This window comes from Homalodisca vitripennis, unplaced genomic scaffold (genome assembly GCF_021130785.1).
Source record: "Homalodisca vitripennis isolate AUS2020 unplaced genomic scaffold, UT_GWSS_2.1 ScUCBcl_1351;HRSCAF=4864, whole genome shotgun sequence".
NCBI classification, from domain to species: domain Eukaryota; kingdom Metazoa; phylum Arthropoda; class Insecta; order Hemiptera; family Cicadellidae; genus Homalodisca; species Homalodisca vitripennis.
This window is the reverse complement of record NW_025777462.1, coordinates 41,890-59,659: the sequence shown is the minus strand read 5'-3', so window position 1 is coordinate 59,659 and position 17,770 is coordinate 41,890. Positions and strand designations below refer to the sequence as shown.

Here is a 17,770-nt window from a genome sequence, read left to right as displayed (position 1 = left end):
ATTTACAAACAACAATTTAGGGTGACCCGTTTGAAGTCATATAGTTATAATGAGGGGAGAACTTTGACAGCACCGCGATAATCAGCGGGTCTGGAATGGTGGCTAATGAGCTCCACCTAGTCCTTGTCCATTCTGTTTTTAAGATGGTGGTTCATTACATTTTCTTTTAACGCAGATACAATGCTGAGTTTATTCAGACTGAATAAATTATGTCATGTATATAATATTTAAATGAACATTTTCACACGTGTACTCGTAAATCGATTACCTTTTATAAATACATGGAATGGCTAATAAAATTAATATAATAAATCAACCTAACTTTATTGGATGCCTGTACATTAATGGGTTTAATTCGCAAGAAACTTATTACTAGTTTTATTGGATTTTTTCTGTATATTGAAAGTTGTAATCTTTGAGGTCTCTATATCTTTTAATCTTAGAAGATAGCGTTGAATGACAGCTAATTTTCTGTCAGACTTTTTAACACAGAAAACGTTTGATATCAATAAGATCATAATTCTTCTCGTAACATGTATTAAGATTCTTCCTCCATACAGAAATTTGTACCAGTGGAGTACATAAATATGCAGCTCTTGTACGTTCCTATTCTCTATTTATTCTTAAAATTACTTGCACTACCGACTAATATTTGTGATTGTTAATACTTTTATGCCTAATGATTTATTTATTCAAAACGTTTCTCTAATAATCGTGACAAAATAAACCATACATTTAAATATTTCAACCACCTCTAAAAGTTTTAAGCTCATTACTTATTAATAATTTGTGCTAGTCAAATGAATAGAAAAATTTTTTAACGATCTTTAAAACTATTTTAACAACAACCCACGTTTCAATGTTTGAAGCTTATTTTTTACCATCCTTTTATCACACGAACCCATATATTACGAGGTATACTAATACTATATTACTTATTAAACTAAATTAATAAAAACTATGCATTTACGGTACATATTGTAAGAGCAGTGATGCAATATTTACTATTTCAGCACATCAACTGTGTGCTTTTAATTTTATTAAGGAACTTTTCCGCAAAAACTTATTGACAGCCACGGTAATTTAGACTAGTGTCGAAATGGGACGGTTTAAAAGTAATTAAAAAAATAAGGTTATTTCACTACTTATTTCGGAGCTAAATACACTTTATACGCCCGTGAGGCACAAAAATAATAGTTGAAGATATGTCAGAGAACAAAAAAAACCAATTATTAGCCACTTTAAAGTTCTTTATAAGGCTGATTGGTACTGACAGAACGTATGTAAAACTTTCCAACGGATGGTTTTAGGGCTACCAGGCTAAGTGTTATATTAAAAAAGTCTTAGAAGATTGTTTAAACCAAATTGGCAAACCTTCACGTTATCCATATAACTAAAAAATGTCTAAGATGACGATCTATATATGAATTTTTTTTTTCAAAAGGAGCTAAGTGCCAAATTTGTTTAAAGTGATTTTTTTTATGTGCCAACGGGAATCCATATCTAAAAGATCTAATTGCCAATTCCTTTTCTAGTTAGTTCATATTCTTGCTCGAAGAATGCGCTGGTTGTAACTGAGCAGGCTCTCCCAGTCCATTGGAGCTAAGTGCTGCCACTGGACACTAGCCTGCACTAGAGATGCTCTGTTTTTTTTTCTGTACCGGTATCAATCAGACAATGGATAATACCATGAAAGCTTTTCCTGTTAATAAATGATGTACCAAAAACTTCTTTTAAAATAACACAAAGAAAACTTCGTGAGGAGTGGCCAAGCCTACAAAATCGGAACAAAGAAGAAAGGATATAAAAATATTCTAGCCAAGGATCCTGAGTATGTAAAGGTAATTTTGGTTATGTTTAATTCCAAGTGATGCTTAACTTTATTATTCTGTTTATTGTTATAAAACATTTTATAAGTACAAATATACAATTTAGTACATACCTACTCTTTGTCTCGTATACTGGTATACTAGTTTTAAACAAAAATTTCCCTCAGTCTAACCCGCTTGAATTCATTGTATTTCTGGTTGTAACTAGTAGGCCTCGGCGTTTTCTTACTAGGTTGGCCTGTATATCCTAAGTAAACCTGTGTACGTAATCTACTCTTGTTCCTTATTTTTGTTTATATCTGGTACAAATACTTGGTTTGTGTACCGAATAACCAAGTTTAATAATAATAAACTAAAACTAATTTCTATCAATAAACTTTTAATTTCAGGAGCATTGCAAGTGCAAGAATACCTGTAGTTGCAGTCAGTTATCAGATGACCATAAGTTGAAGTTTGGATGGGACAGCCCAAAAACAACTAATTACTTGGCCTGCTTACGGTGATTCCCATTCAAAGAAGACGTCATGGTATGTATAACACAGGCTCTTTAGCCTCAGACAGTGTACTGTGAACTTCATGGTACCTGATGGTAACGGGGGACATGTTAAGGTATTTAAAAAGATTTTTATGGCCATCTATGGTGTTAAGTCCTCCAAGCGAATACAAATTTTGGTGAAAAATAAGAAAATAGGATGTAATTCTGTATCAGAAAAGAGGGGAGGTATAAAACATTTTAAGTTTACCCTCGCTGATCAAAATGTAGTTAAGAACCACATACAATCAATACCTACTGAGCCTAGTCACTATAACAGAAAAGAAGATGACAATGAACCACATAAGTCAAGATCTAAACCTTAACGGTTATACAGGGCGATCAAAGACAAGAACCCAGGAAGTAATGTATCCTACCAATTTTATGCTACTGTCTTTCGCAATGATTTTCCTAAAGCAAAATTTATGAAACCACGTAGTGATACGTGTAAGACCCGCGATAGGTTAAAAATTAAAACTTGCAGTAAGGATTCATTGGTGGTGTTTAAAAGCTAAAAAAGAACAACAATTACATCACCGAAAGGCTGGCTGAAGCAGCACAAAGCGCTATAAATAATGATTGTACCTGTTCAAAATTACCAAGCTGTGATACGTTTTATAAAAAACATTTTAATAAAAACTATTTTTTGTGCTTACACAATATAAATTCGCTTTTAAATGTTGTTTCACACGCGACAAAATTTATACAAACCAAAATGACTATGTGGCTAAACCAAAATTGTGTGTAGCGATGTAAACTACGTCTAACACTGTAACAAATATGACACCATTATAGAGGACACAAAGCCTGACACAAATGTCTCTTATTGAGATTCCAAGTCTAGTCTGTTGCTTAGTAATCAAACAATTAATCAAATGGGTATCACTAGCAAATAAAAAAAAATTCTTTTTTAAGGAGGTTTTGAAACATTTTTAGGAATTTGTTTATTAATAAACTAACTTAATCTTGGATTTAAAATTATGTGAAAACTATTAAAATGTATTTATCAGTGTTGAAATATGTTGTGTTGTGACATAAAAGTTTTAATTCATGAGGCATATATCTAATAACTCATTTAATAATTTATAAAATATACCCCGATGCTGGCATCAAATTTTTCTAACAGCCGTTGTATACCTGCCACAGGCTTGGAGTGGGTATACCGGAATATATTTTGTAATCAAATAATTTATTTATTTTTTATCGCGTTTTTAAATTTTCAAGAAGAAAAGTTCAAAACCAGGCTAAAAACTAGTACCAAATATCTAAAACAGAGTGTTAGCACAACAATTCAGCACACTTGCTGCAAGCTTCAGTGGAAGGAAGATGCACGACAGTGGTTAGAGACGTGTCTTGCCAACACTGGAGTACATGTAGGTCTGTAGTTGAATAAATTATAAAGAAAGACCCTTATAAATTATGCTTTCCTTTTTATTTCAGTGACAATCTGTATCTTTGTATCTCTTTATAAACTTAACAATTGGAAATTTCATAGCAACTATAAATGTCATAGTAACCATAGTTTTAAAACGTTTTTTTTCAAGTATTGAGCATTTAATTTTAATTGATATATTATTTAAATTTTTATATTTAATAATTGCAATTTTATCCACTAGTAACCAAAATAATCGTTAATAGTAAAACATTTTAATAGGTCTATCACAAGTTATATGTTTAAAAGTTTAATAAATTTAAAATTGAAATTGGGATGTCAGAATTAATAACTTACATAATTGTTTATATTGAATGTGTAACGAATTAAACACTGTTTCTAAAAAATTCATTAAATCCAATATACTGTTCGCCCCATTCATTTGGATAAGGCCTTCTGACATTGATTGATGCTATATAAAGAATAAATTATACAAAGTGATACTGACTGATCTATTAATCGATCTTTAATCATTGATTAATTTATTTTATCTATTACCACATACCTTTATTTCTGTTAATTACATTTTATAAGTAAAATATTTTATAGCTCATTTAAGTCACCTTAGAACAACAGAATGCCTGCTTTGTTCCAACGTACAGATTCAAAATTTTGTATACAATTCAAATATTTCACAGGTAACAAAAGAACCACACAACCACTTCCATCAACCTAACTATATGCAATTTAGCAATACATGTTGAAAAATAACAATAATGATGAATAGAAAAATTGAAAGATTAAAAATATGAAAAAATAAAAAGTGGTAATTATCCAGCAACAGTAGTACGTTGTCATTGCTACCTGACTGCTACGTGGCAGATATATAGGCCGCGTGATTTACTTCTCCTTCCTTTCTTAACGACGCTTCGTTCAGATCACCACAACTACCAACAATGTCCTGATCTATGACATTCGTATCGGTTATCCTATATAGCCAGCTGACTGAGGCCGGTCATATGAATACTGCGGCGGTCAAGCCACCGCACACTTAGACGCTAAGGGTGCTTTATTTTCTATAACGATCATCTTCTGTAGTATACTTTACCTATAAATGCACCCTTCCACAAAATCTGCGTTTAGTGATTAACCAATCTTGGACATCCATGGGATAACCCATATATAAATAAATAATTGGTTTTCGGTGCACCAATTGAGTTTTATCATCCATATGTAAATAGGAGGGGGCGATAAAATGTCATAAAATATATTCAAACAACCGGATTTAGGGATGTTTTAAATAACTAATTAAAAATTATAATACGTCTAGCTAATAATTTCAGTATGTAAAAATGTTGTAATAGATTTTACAGTGATTATATTTATTGATTTATTTCCGTTTAAAAACAAGTAACAAATATTTGTTTTAATATTTCTTTTAAGTGTAACATAATTATTCTATAAAGTGTTCTTTTAAGTAATTTATAAAACTGTTGGATACATTAACATACCATCACTCAATCATATAAACTTGGATGATAGTATAATAGTACACATTTCAGCTAACAAGAGTTTAAATACTTTTAATTTTTAACTAGCTGTTACCCTCAGCTTTTCATCCGATATGAAATATAAAAGTCCTTATAATACTTATCGAGAACAGTTATAATTAATTATGATGGAGCTCTATGGAATTCTACAAACATAAAATAACTTACATCAGGTACATATTAATTCATGTTTATGGTTAAAAGGATCTGTGTTCAACATTTCTTATCATGTTTTCCATGTATTTGATTATTTCTGGTTCTACTCAAACAAATACATAGGTTTCGGAATACTACTTTGGTCAGAAAGCGTTTAATTGCCATATAGTCCTTGCTACATATGTTAACATATTTACCATAATTTAGTTTGTCATCTTGTCTCGATAAGGACATATTTGTACATGCGTAGAACTGAGAAGCCTGTTACGGCTCTTAAGGAAACCCTACCTACTAATTATCTATTTCCTGAAATTTCTATTAGGTTCACGTAGTTTTCGAACATAATCGTTATTATTGTCTGTGTTTTAAAGCATTTTTGTTTTTCGGATTGTAGTAAGGGTGAAAGATTATATTGTTGATGCATGTTAGGGTTTATTTCCCAGGGTATCCTTACATTACTGTTAAAAATGGCATATTTAAATATCAAGGAAACCCACTATTTTAGTGGACCATGTGTAAAAACAATCACTAATTTGCCCATTTATGCAGGTTTTATAACATTGTTACATAATATGTCACCAGGGTGTTTAATTTCAATTGTAGACAGTTATCGGTTTTATGAAAAGCTTTATTGTCCTTTCACGAAAACGTCTTTCATGATAGGATATTTTTTACCTATCATTAATATTAATTGAATGAAATATATCACATATACAGACTACCGGAAATAAAAACCCAAACAATATCTACTTAAATTGACCTTATTTATTGTTGTAGTGCTACAATTACTTTTTAGGAAAACTGCAATAACAAAACCAGAGTAAATGAACAAAAATATTTTATTCACTAATTAGGTACAAATATTTAACATTTTTAATACATAAATACAAAAAAACAACTTTATACACATATGTACAATGTTTATAAACATATATGTTACAAAAATAACATTTCAAATTAAAAACATGTTTACAAGATGTAACATTCCAATCTTGTAAATATATGACAAGAACTTATAATTCCTAAATTTTGAATATAAGTATTATAATCAATGAAAATTACATTACAGTGTAGTATAAATCAACACGTTATGTTTAGTGGCCTTTCTAACACAAATGTAGACGAATAAATAGGCGTAAAATTTAGATATCAAATCGTATTATTCCGTCCAAAAGAAATTTACATATATATTGTTTTAACTGTATATTCAATATATGTTGATAATATTTAATTATCTCCTTTATATTTTTACCTGTAGACTTAAATGTTATAATCAAAGTAAGAATATTTTTCAATATAAAACTTCACTTTCTGCAAATTTTTATATTACGGAAAACAGAGCATTATCGTAGAATTTTATCACAAATTCAATTGAACTAAAAAAAAAGATTTATTCATTAGTGTAGATGTATAGTCTTACCAAATTAATACTTTTTATTATACTAAAAGATTAAATTTCGACCTCAAATGTAAAGTGTTTTGTAAGAACACTTATACTACGTTACAAATAACAATTATATAAAACAAGTTCTTCTAAACAGTAGCCTCTAGCGTTGAGTCATCAGAAATTTCCAGGTGAGCAGAGTAGATATCTACGAGTCTCGCAAACCGAGGCCCGAGCACCACGTATCTCACTGCATCATCGGGATCAGAACCTGCAAAAACCATCACATCATCACTTGCATTAATAAATATTTAATTAATATTTTAAAACTTTAATACAACACGTGTGCTAACTGAAATCGTTAACAAGAGAAAATGTAATAATACATTCAGCGTTCTGACTAGGGTTAATATTATTAAAATGTATGTACATTTGACTGTCTAATTTATTTTCCATGTATAGCCCTCAATGGATAAACAGATTATAGATTTGTATAATACAGAGCTAGGGTTTTTTAAGCTTAATGTTTGTAAGAAAAAGCGAATTTATAATTTCCTCATACCAAGTCCCCATATAATTTAGAAAGTTATAATTTTTATATTTGCCAATACAACTATAATTCTTATGCGGCAAGTTTTTTTATGCTGCGCAAAATAACCCAAATCCTAATTTTCTGAAATTAAATGTTATTACTATAGGCAAAATAAAAATAAAATAACTTATTATTTTATTAATGATTTTATCCCATTTTTATTTTATTCCCAACTGTTATCTGAATAGAAAATATAAACTAAGTAGACAAAGAGACCAAGCATCTCTGAATTATGTTTATGTTACAGTTCTGTTTATATTGTTCAAATGAAACAATTCATGTGCGATATTCTGTGCGTTGGTGAACACCCTAAAGATAACATTCATTAGTCTACGTGTAACTAATTAACGAGATAATGTTTTGGACAAATCACATCTTCAGGTAAGGCATGTATTTATTAGAATTAATAGAACACCTCCAAGAACTAAAAAAATAGTTCATGCTTCCAACGAAAATTACTTATTATATTCTTAATATTCTCAATGAAACTTATGCAAGGATCTAAATCCTAAGTATAAAGAGTAGAGTCATTAAAACTCACGGTTTTAGCACTGGTAGAGATACAAATATTTCACACAAGGTATCAACTAGTGTTAGTTTTAACACAAAAGTCAAAACTCTGAAACCTACGGATCCTGCTATCGGTAATATAAACGTTTTATTTGAAAGTAAGTGAAATAGAGAGTAAACTTATTTATCAACAAAACTTGAAATAAAAAATAGGACATCTTAAAAAGAAGGGGATATATGAAACATCTTTTGCTGATTCTAAAATATGTTTGTGGTACAACATAGATGGATTGTAGCACAATTTAAATAAATAACTGATGCAATTGAAGCAGAACATGGTGTTAGACAAGGGTAAAGTACATCACCCCAACTTAATAATAATTGAATTTAGAGAGAAAAAATTTTGTCAGGTACTATAAGCAATAAACCCTGAATAAAATCCTCTCTCTCTCTCTCTCTCTCTCTCTCTCTCTCTCTCTCTCTCTCTCTCTCTCTCTCTCTCTCTCTCTCTCTCTCACACACACACACACACACACTCACACACACACACACACACACACACACACACACACACACACACACACACACACACACACACACACACACACACACACACACACACACACACACACACACACACACAATAGGATATGGGATTCTTTAGTTTTCACTAAAACAATGCTTTATGCAGATGACTTATAATTGTATATTTATTCTTCTATAAATATAATAGTTGATGCTCTTAATTACTTGAATTCAGATTTAAGTACACTTTTTCAATGGTGCATTAACCATGGCTTAAAACTTAATATTGCAAAGTGTAAAACCAATAATCTTGAGTACATGTAGATTATTAAAGGTTTAAGAATAATAAATAAGTGGTCAGACAAGTAGATTACATACAAAGTGTTCCAATGTTTATATCAGTTTAGACGTTTATGTTTTAATCCAACGGAAAAAGTTTGAAAGATGTTAGTTTTGTCATTAGTGATTTTACTTTTTGTTTACGATAGTGTTGCTTTTTGTGATGTAAATAATACTCTTTTAAGTAAGTTACAGAGAGCTCAAAATGCTTCTATAAGATTTATTTTCAAACTAAGATTCAATTAACATGTAACTAATTATTATAGGCAATTGGATGTTATGAAAATAAAAGAGAAATTAGAGTATAATACGCTGTCTTTAGATTACAATACACTTAAAATAGAGGAGTCAGGATGCCTATATGTGAGGTATATAAAGTCATGAGAGACATTTACGCCAGACAAGATTTGGTGGAAAACACCTTGCAATATCCTTTACATAGAACAGTAATATATACAAATTCTTTTCATACTCATTCAATTAGGTTATTGAACTCATTGGAAGATAGTTTCGGGAATTGTAATAGTGAAAAATTATTATAAAGAAAAATCAATAGTATGTTGTTAAAAAGGTAGATGATTTATGAGTACAAATATACTTTAGTGAATCAAAATCATGTAAGTAGAAGTGTTGATTTTAATTACAAGTGAATTTAGTTGTATAAGTTAAATTTATATAAAGAATAATAATCATTATTCTAGAATTATCTGTTTGAAGAAAACCTTTGGTTGGAAATATTGTAAGCACAACTTATGTGTATTTGTGGATGTATTTTGTACCTGTTATGATGGTAGATTGGAATAATGGTCTAAATCACAGCAGGAGAAATAAACAAAACTAGGGAGAATGCTGCCTGAAAAACTTATCTCGGACAGTTTTAAAAAGCCCAAATAAATATAGCAAAACGCATTAAAGATAACCAAACATTGAAGACAGAATAAGCTGTAGCCTAAACCATATAAATGGAGGAATATATATATATATATATATATATATATATATATATATATATATATATATATATATATATATATATTGTGCTAAAATACTTGTCATGAATTACATTTTACTTACAAGACTCTAAAGATGAAAGTGAACCGACTACGCTATCACAATTTCCCTCGAAAGCGTAGTTACGAAGGTCATCGTAAGGCGGTGCTGTGTGCTCGAGATCAGCTCTTTTTCTGCGGCCTTCTATCCTGGCCTCTAACCCCGTACCTTCAACGAGTTCTGGGACTGGAAAGAAAGTTGCATACGGGTTATAAAAACTATCAATAATTAATGAGTCCTACATATCCTAGATTGTTAGATTTGTTAGGATTTATGTTATAGTCAGAATCACTATTTATTTTAGTTAATAATTTATGATTTAATGTAATCCAATATAATCATAAAATAATCTAAACTCTGATAGATTAAAAATTTTATGGAATATATGAACAATAAGAACTTGCTATACAATGTCATTTAAAGTTACATTGATCATTAACTTTGTATTACAAACAATTTACAAGAAACAGTCTATGGAAAGTGAACTGTAAACGAGTCGCGTTGCTCAGAAAAGTACAAAACCACTATAAATGAAGAAATCATTCTCTCAGTAAGAAACCTTTGATCTTGGACTTGCCTGAAAAAGTTTTCCTTAATTACAACTTGCCTAACCACATTGTGCGGCTCAGATAACTAACACACCTTGTTGTTTTTTGTTCTCTGAGCTCAACCCTTTAACAGGAACCTTAAGTGGTAGAAGATCAAAAGCGTTCAAGTCGTCCTCTCCTCCTCCCTCGTCATTATAACTGATGATATTCTCCCTGACGTCATCGTCCGGTCCGGGCTTCTTCATTGTAGGTGCTTCCCTGCGTCTGTTGTACGCCACAACCAGAGCGACCAGCACTGAAAAAATAGTATAACTCTGAATAATACTAATTCTTGATCAATATTATGAGGGAATCTTATTATAATTCAATATTCTTAATATCATATTCTAAAGCATAAGACTTAATTCAAATATTAATATAAGTTTTTTATATTAGGTTCTAAGATACGTTTATATGTTATAGAAATTTTTCATTATGAACAAGAGAAAGTCTTCTTTACTAAAACATTATTTGCTTTTAGAGTTTGATCTTGGAAGACAACTTACCGTCATTACGGTAAATTATGTACATGACGTACTGTCAGTTATTTTATACTAAAGTGTAGTTCCCTTGTTAAAGAATGTAAAGGAATACTAATATCTAAAACTTACTCAACAAAATTACACAATTGTGTACGTAAGCGCGCGCGCGGGCGCGCGCGAGTGTGTGTGCGTGTGTGAATGATAGTAATAATAAATATCTATCAATACCTGAATCTGGAAAAGAATAAATATATATATATATATTAATATAGAAAACTTACTCAAATACAAAATTACATAATGTGTATGTGTGCGTGTGTGTGAGAGAGAGAATGTTTTAAAGAAACTAAGCAAATTGTGTTTGCCAATTAGAGAGAAGACATTTTCAAAGGTTTGATTATGTTGCATAACATGTGCAGACACGTTTTTTTATGTCGAATATCAGCCCAACAATTGTTTACCCTTAGGAAAGTTTGTGTACCTCCATTGAAGTCTTTAGGGCCTTGTTTACAGGTTAATTTACAAACTACATTTTCACTGTTACAAGTGATATGATCTACATCAGATCATTATTTCTGGAAATGAAACTCTGTAAAAATGTGTCATAATGGCATGTGTGTTTAAAGTTTTGATAACCGTAGTTATTTTGAAAATGTTTTGGAATAAGTAATATTGTTTTTCACTTGGTGAACTTTTAATTAAAGTTTTAAAAGGTCTAGTTTTAATGCTTTATTTCAAAAAATTGTTTTAAAGTTGTGTTGGTGGTTTCTTTTTTATTTCCATACATTATGTTTAATCCAGGATGATACTGAATCAGAAGTACAACTTATTTTTCCAAAATTTAAAACATGGCTTTGGTTACTGAAATTAGCAATTTAAGTATTAATCAACTTTATATGGTATAGCTAATGTTTCTGTTAATTAATAAATTTGTCATTAATGTAAGTAATGTGTAATATAATTGTAAAAAGTTAATTTAGTCTGTATATAGATTCTCGGCTCTTAGAGCAAGATCCTCGTGGACAGATTTCTGCACATATTTTCAATGGCAGATGATATAGTGTAAGTATTTCATACTATTTTTGACTTTGACATGAATTTTTTGTTTTTTAATAGTCCGTCTAGATAAAAAAGCTACATATTTTTGTGATAGTTTACAGGTGAAACTGAAAGAAGAAACATAATTTTATTCTTTAAAAAATAACTTTGAAAATTGAAATTATTTTAATTACATTATTTTATATAACATTTTATAAAATTGCATCTTCTGAGCTTCATATAAGAGAATCATGAATCTTACCGAGATTTTTTTTTATATCTATTTGGTTTTATTTTAAGTAACGTAACATGTTAGCACGTGAGAGTTAACGTACAATTTTAGTCAAAACCTGAAAATTTATAAATAGTTAGTTATATACAAACATACAATAGTGTTCCAGTATTTATTTTAATTTATCAGGTTATATTATCATAAGACTCTCAATATTGAATTTTAAATATTATAATCATTAATCTTATAATTAGAAATGCTCTGTAATTATAAAATGATTTGCAAAGATGTGTATGTACATTATATAACAATATATGATCACTAGATGGACGACTTATCACAATACTAGATAAACATGATGAAACCAACAATGGTAAAGAGTGCTCCGAAACCCAGACGCATAGACTGGCGCTCCTGGGCCAGTTCGCACTTCTGACCCCAGAATCCCTCGGGGCACTCGCAACGATACCGTATTCTGCTCTCTTGGTTTACACAGAAGCCACCGTTCAAGCAAGGGTTGTCGAGGCATTCATCTCTATCTTCACATCCTCTACTTGTCGACACTTTTCCATCTCCACATCTAAGGCATTTGATAACTATTATTAGCTTTCCCATGCTTGTGGTTCTAATAGATATTATAGTTACGGTATAGACGTATGTTGTGGTTATCCAAGTATTAAGAAACGATTGGTAGTAGAATAAAAACACACTATCTCATTACAAGCAATAGTATTGAGAGTAAAAGTATTAGGAATAAAATTTTTACTATCTTCTATTTATGTCATTCGTATTTATCAATAATAAGGATAAATGTATAATATTTCCAAATAATATCAGGTCTACATTCTTAAAGACATAAAATTTCAGTAATGTTGTCTTTTGTATTCACTGTGTACGACTTTCCATAAATTTACTCAATGTTCCATTTACAAACTTGCAAACATCTTTCCACTTGCCATTTATATACTAGAGTATATTTCATTTTGTAGTGCTAAGATGAGGAAATAGCATACAATTACGATAGAGATGTGGTTCTAGTCTATATAAATTATACTCATTGTCATTAAAGAAGCTAACATGAACGTTGTGGTAATGTAGTAACGTAGTAGCATCTATAAGGTCCATTGCAGTACCTAAGGAAAAGTTTGGTTAGATTTAACCCCAAGTTTTAATAAAATTGGAGCCCGCTTGGAAATGGAGGCAAATCAATATAACGCGTAAAAATCACACCGAAATTGTTTTAATGAATCAATTAAAAAACTGGTTTTTAATAGTGCAGAACTAAAAATAGTGATTATTATATGCGTTGTAGTTAATTTTTATTGAATAAAATACGGTCGCCTCAATATATATTTTTTTTTATTTACACATGTGATAAACTAGTATTCATACGTTAGATCTTTACTTATACTATAATTAAATAGATCTAATAGAATAAATCTACAGAAAATTATATACATATATTTATTTTAAAACCGTGCTGCAAATAACTTACGAGCAGATGTGATCATTCCAGATATCCTGACATAAGAAAGTGTCTGGACATTTCACATCGGCACAGACATTTCTGGAATGGCAGTGTCGCTGGAGACCGCGAGTTACAGAGCCTTGACCCCACTGGCTCCCATTGGTTCCTGGTGGAAGTGGGAGCAGACGGCCATCCAGTCGGATATCGTCTAAACAACCTGTCCATAGAGATGTTGGCTTTAAATATCTATGAATTTTTTTCAAAAACTCACAATGTTTACTGCAATGTCCAGAAAACAATAGTTTAGTCTCTAAATAGGTAGTGCTTTTACATATTAAACTAACGAAATTTCTTCTAATTCCATACGTGAAAAAGCTACATTTTATAATCCTGTAGTTAAAAGTTTAATCAAAATCAAGTTACTTATCATTAAAAGAAAACAAAATCTGAAATATTTATCTTAGATTTTAGGTTAATAGAGTAACAGATTAAAAAGAATACCTATAAGAGAATAATTTTGTATTTACCGATCTTGAACAAATAACAAGTAGTATGTCCAAATTATATAGTAAAAATTTATTTAAGATTTAACATCATGACCATCCACAGTTAATTTGCCACACTAAAAATACTCTTATAAAACAAGTTTAAAATGAGACTTAGCAAAGGAATAATATATTCTGACGGACAACAGATAAATTGTAAGTAAATATTTTATAAATCTTGTTCTGATATTTCATTAAAACACTTTTTTGAACGCCTCTTACCCACGTTTTAAAATGAAACTAAGCAAAATTATAAATTATTGGTTTACGTATGAGTTAAAGAATAAATGTTTGTAACTATAAAGTATGTGAAAAAATATACAATCATACAAGGAGTAATTTAATAAATGTAAAATAACTTCAATCTAGATTGCTTATAAATAAAATTGTTATGCAATATATAAAAAATACAGACACTAAAACCCCAAATTCTCAAAATATGAAAATGAATGGATCAGTCATAATAGTTTCTAACATAAACAAAACGTTGCTAACCTCATACGATAAAAACTACATTATAAACATAACTCGTAATTGTTTATCAGGCGTTTCATGATGCTGTTCATAAATAAAGCTTTTACCAAATAGAAGTTTAATGAATAGTATTTTTACACCGTTTGATAAAAGCCGGCCTTACCTTGGTTGAATCCAGTCAGGACAGAGTTAAACTTGGCGCCTAGCTGGTCCTTGGGTCCCCCAGCGTACACCCCCTCCTGTTTGTCGACTGTGAAGAGTTGATGTCCCCGGAAACGGAAACTCTCGTTGTACTTCCGTCCTTCCCCTCCATCTAGCTGGAGCATCAGTGTAGATCCGTGGCGACTGACCTAGTGGAAAAATTACACATTTTTTGAATTTCACAATATAACTTAGTAGTACTTTTCGTCGTTATGGATTCAATTAGCCTTTTCCATTAATAAACTAAAATAAATCAAGTATATTAAACTGCAAAATATTTCAAAATTTACCTTTACTGCATGCCACGCTCCATCACTGACATTTACATGATCCAAGCTGATCACTTCCTCTCTTGGTCTTAACCCGTGTAGATTCATCCTCACCTGGATTGTTTTGTCAATTATCTAAACACAATTATACCCAAGATAATTAAAATAATATAAGTACCAATTATGAAACATTCAATAATTTTTGATTTGTAGATGTTTTCAGTAATAAGCACGATGTTTTATGACATTATGAAGCAGTACTTGTATTTATATCCTATACTGAGACTGTGATCATTCTCGGAAGATAGAGCATTCCCTTGATATTCTAACTGAGAAAACTAGAGTACAGTGATGTGTATCTTTGTATGCAGAGGCGAAGCATAGACTCATTTAAAAAAAACAAGTCGTCAGCGCCGAAAATATTAAATGTAGGTTGATAAATCTATAGTACTCCCAGTTTTACAGACGATAGACGTATCGTAGTAACTCTCCAATCAAACATAAACAATTTCTAACACGCTCTAATTGTTAAGTGTGGTCAATTACTGTACCAGTAAATATAGTCACTATTGACAACGCTGTCTGCTGGGAGTGAGCGTTGCAGTCAAAAGAAAGGATCAAGAGCTGAGGTTAAGCACAAACACATGTGGCTGTTCAGATTACTTGTCAACTCACTGTGGAACAAGCTGTTGGTTAATTAGTACTCTACAGGTTACCAGTTGGTTCTTAGACTTTCAGCCCCTGTTTTCTCTTATTTTACTACTGACCCTGCACTAATTTATAATAAACAGCCAATTCTCGACTAATTAGATTTCTAGTATAAAGCAAAAAAAGGTACTAGTACCAAATATTTGCTGCATTGAAAGCAGAATGTTTACGTGCTCTTGAATTAAAATTACACTGTTCTCTCTGAATATTTAGATGTTTTATTTAAGATATTATAAAAGTGTCTAGATATTAATATACTTACAAAGTATACGCTAGAATCCTGCTTATCCGCGGTGAATGGGACCGAAACTACCTCGGTTACGGAAAACTCGAATAATCCAGAGACAATGTGGAATAGTTTATAAATAACAACAAACATGTTGGATTTTAAAGAAATTGCTATGGATGTGCCAAAATTCGTATTTACAATTAATTACAAACAGTAGTTGTTATAGAATATACAGAAATATAGAAAGTATAAAAAATCGTTGAAGTTGTGACAAAGTCTTGTATTTATTTTTCCGCTAACCTCTTTCCCCTTTTGGTCGCCTTGATGTAGCGTCACTGCTGTAGTGTTAGGAGGTCAAGTAGCATGGACTCTCGCTGTCCGATGTAGGCAATGGTATTGTCGATCGACTTCAGTCCATCGGAACGAGACACTTTAGGGGTGATATCGTCTGTGTCAGGTTCTTCAGGCTCATGCGGATTGTTGACAATGTGCACAATTGCGTCACCACTAAGGTCCATTTGAACATCTTCATTGCACCCACAAAGATATATTCATTTTCTATTTGCTGATTACAAGGAAGCTGATTAGCCAGTTGCGGTAATTCAGATAGGCTTTCATTGTCTTCTTTTGATACATTTGTTTATGTTCCATGACAACAGGGACAAACTTATTATAAAACCATTCCTTAAATATCTGGCTGTTAATCCATGTGCTTTTTTGGTTTCAGTACATGGTGGACAAACATTTAACATTGATGTGTTTAAAGGCCCTGGGTTTATGGGCCTTTCTTATCAGTAGAGGTCTCAGTTTAAATGTTTCTGATAAATTGGAGCATGCTAAGAATTGGAAACACACTCTTTGATCTTCTTTAATCATGGAGCGGATTTTTCAGAATTGGCCGCCAAAGTTTTAGTCTACAGCAAAGACATATTGAGCCCAGTCTCATCGCAGTAAAATATTTGGTCAGATGTATACCAGACTTCAAAACAACTTGTGCCAATTTATTTACAAATTTTGTAGTTTCTAAAGAATCCGCCGATAATTTTTCACAAAAAATATTAAGCTGCCTAATACCGTGCCACTTTTCCCACCTATTTACCTGTCCATCGCTGGATGTAAACTGTCATCACTATCCCTAAACGTTTGGTTAAATTCGCCTTTGCTTCTAGTATTACGCCGGTTAATGGGGTGCCCAAACTCCGCATTTCAGTAAACCATAAAAAGGGCTTCTGATGTCAGCTCATATTTGCCTTTCTTCATCGTTTTTTACTATAAACCGGTCCCCCCACTCACACATTTTTTAACTGGTCAGTTTCGTCTCCAATCACCAGCTTTTAGATCTGCAGCCACCATTTTAAATGTCTCGCCGTTGTCTAAACGTGTTTAATGCTTTCATTTTTTCTTCCAAAGAAATCACACGCCTTTTTCGTTTTCCACTCATTCTGTAACTCTATCAATAAACACGTTCCAAAGCTAAAAACCCCATTAGACCTCAGTAACAAAAATAACAAACTAAACGAACCCATCCAAGTAACCTGTGCGACTGACTATTAGTAGAAACGCTTGTGGCGTTCTAGAAATATGGCAACGTTGCAGCCTCACTCAGTGAAAGTTCACACCTATAGGCTACGCTCAGAGAAGCCTTCTTCCAATAAACGTCGGACTACCGATCATAAATTAGCAACTCTTACGTCACCA

General features: G+C 31.4%; 1 pseudogene; it reads right to left on the bottom strand.

Annotated features, from left to right (window-relative positions):
- Positions 1 to 6,750: 6,750 nt before the first annotated feature.
- Positions 6,751 to 17,770, bottom strand: part of LOC124371385 — a 52,171-nt pseudogene continuing 41,151 nt past the window's right edge.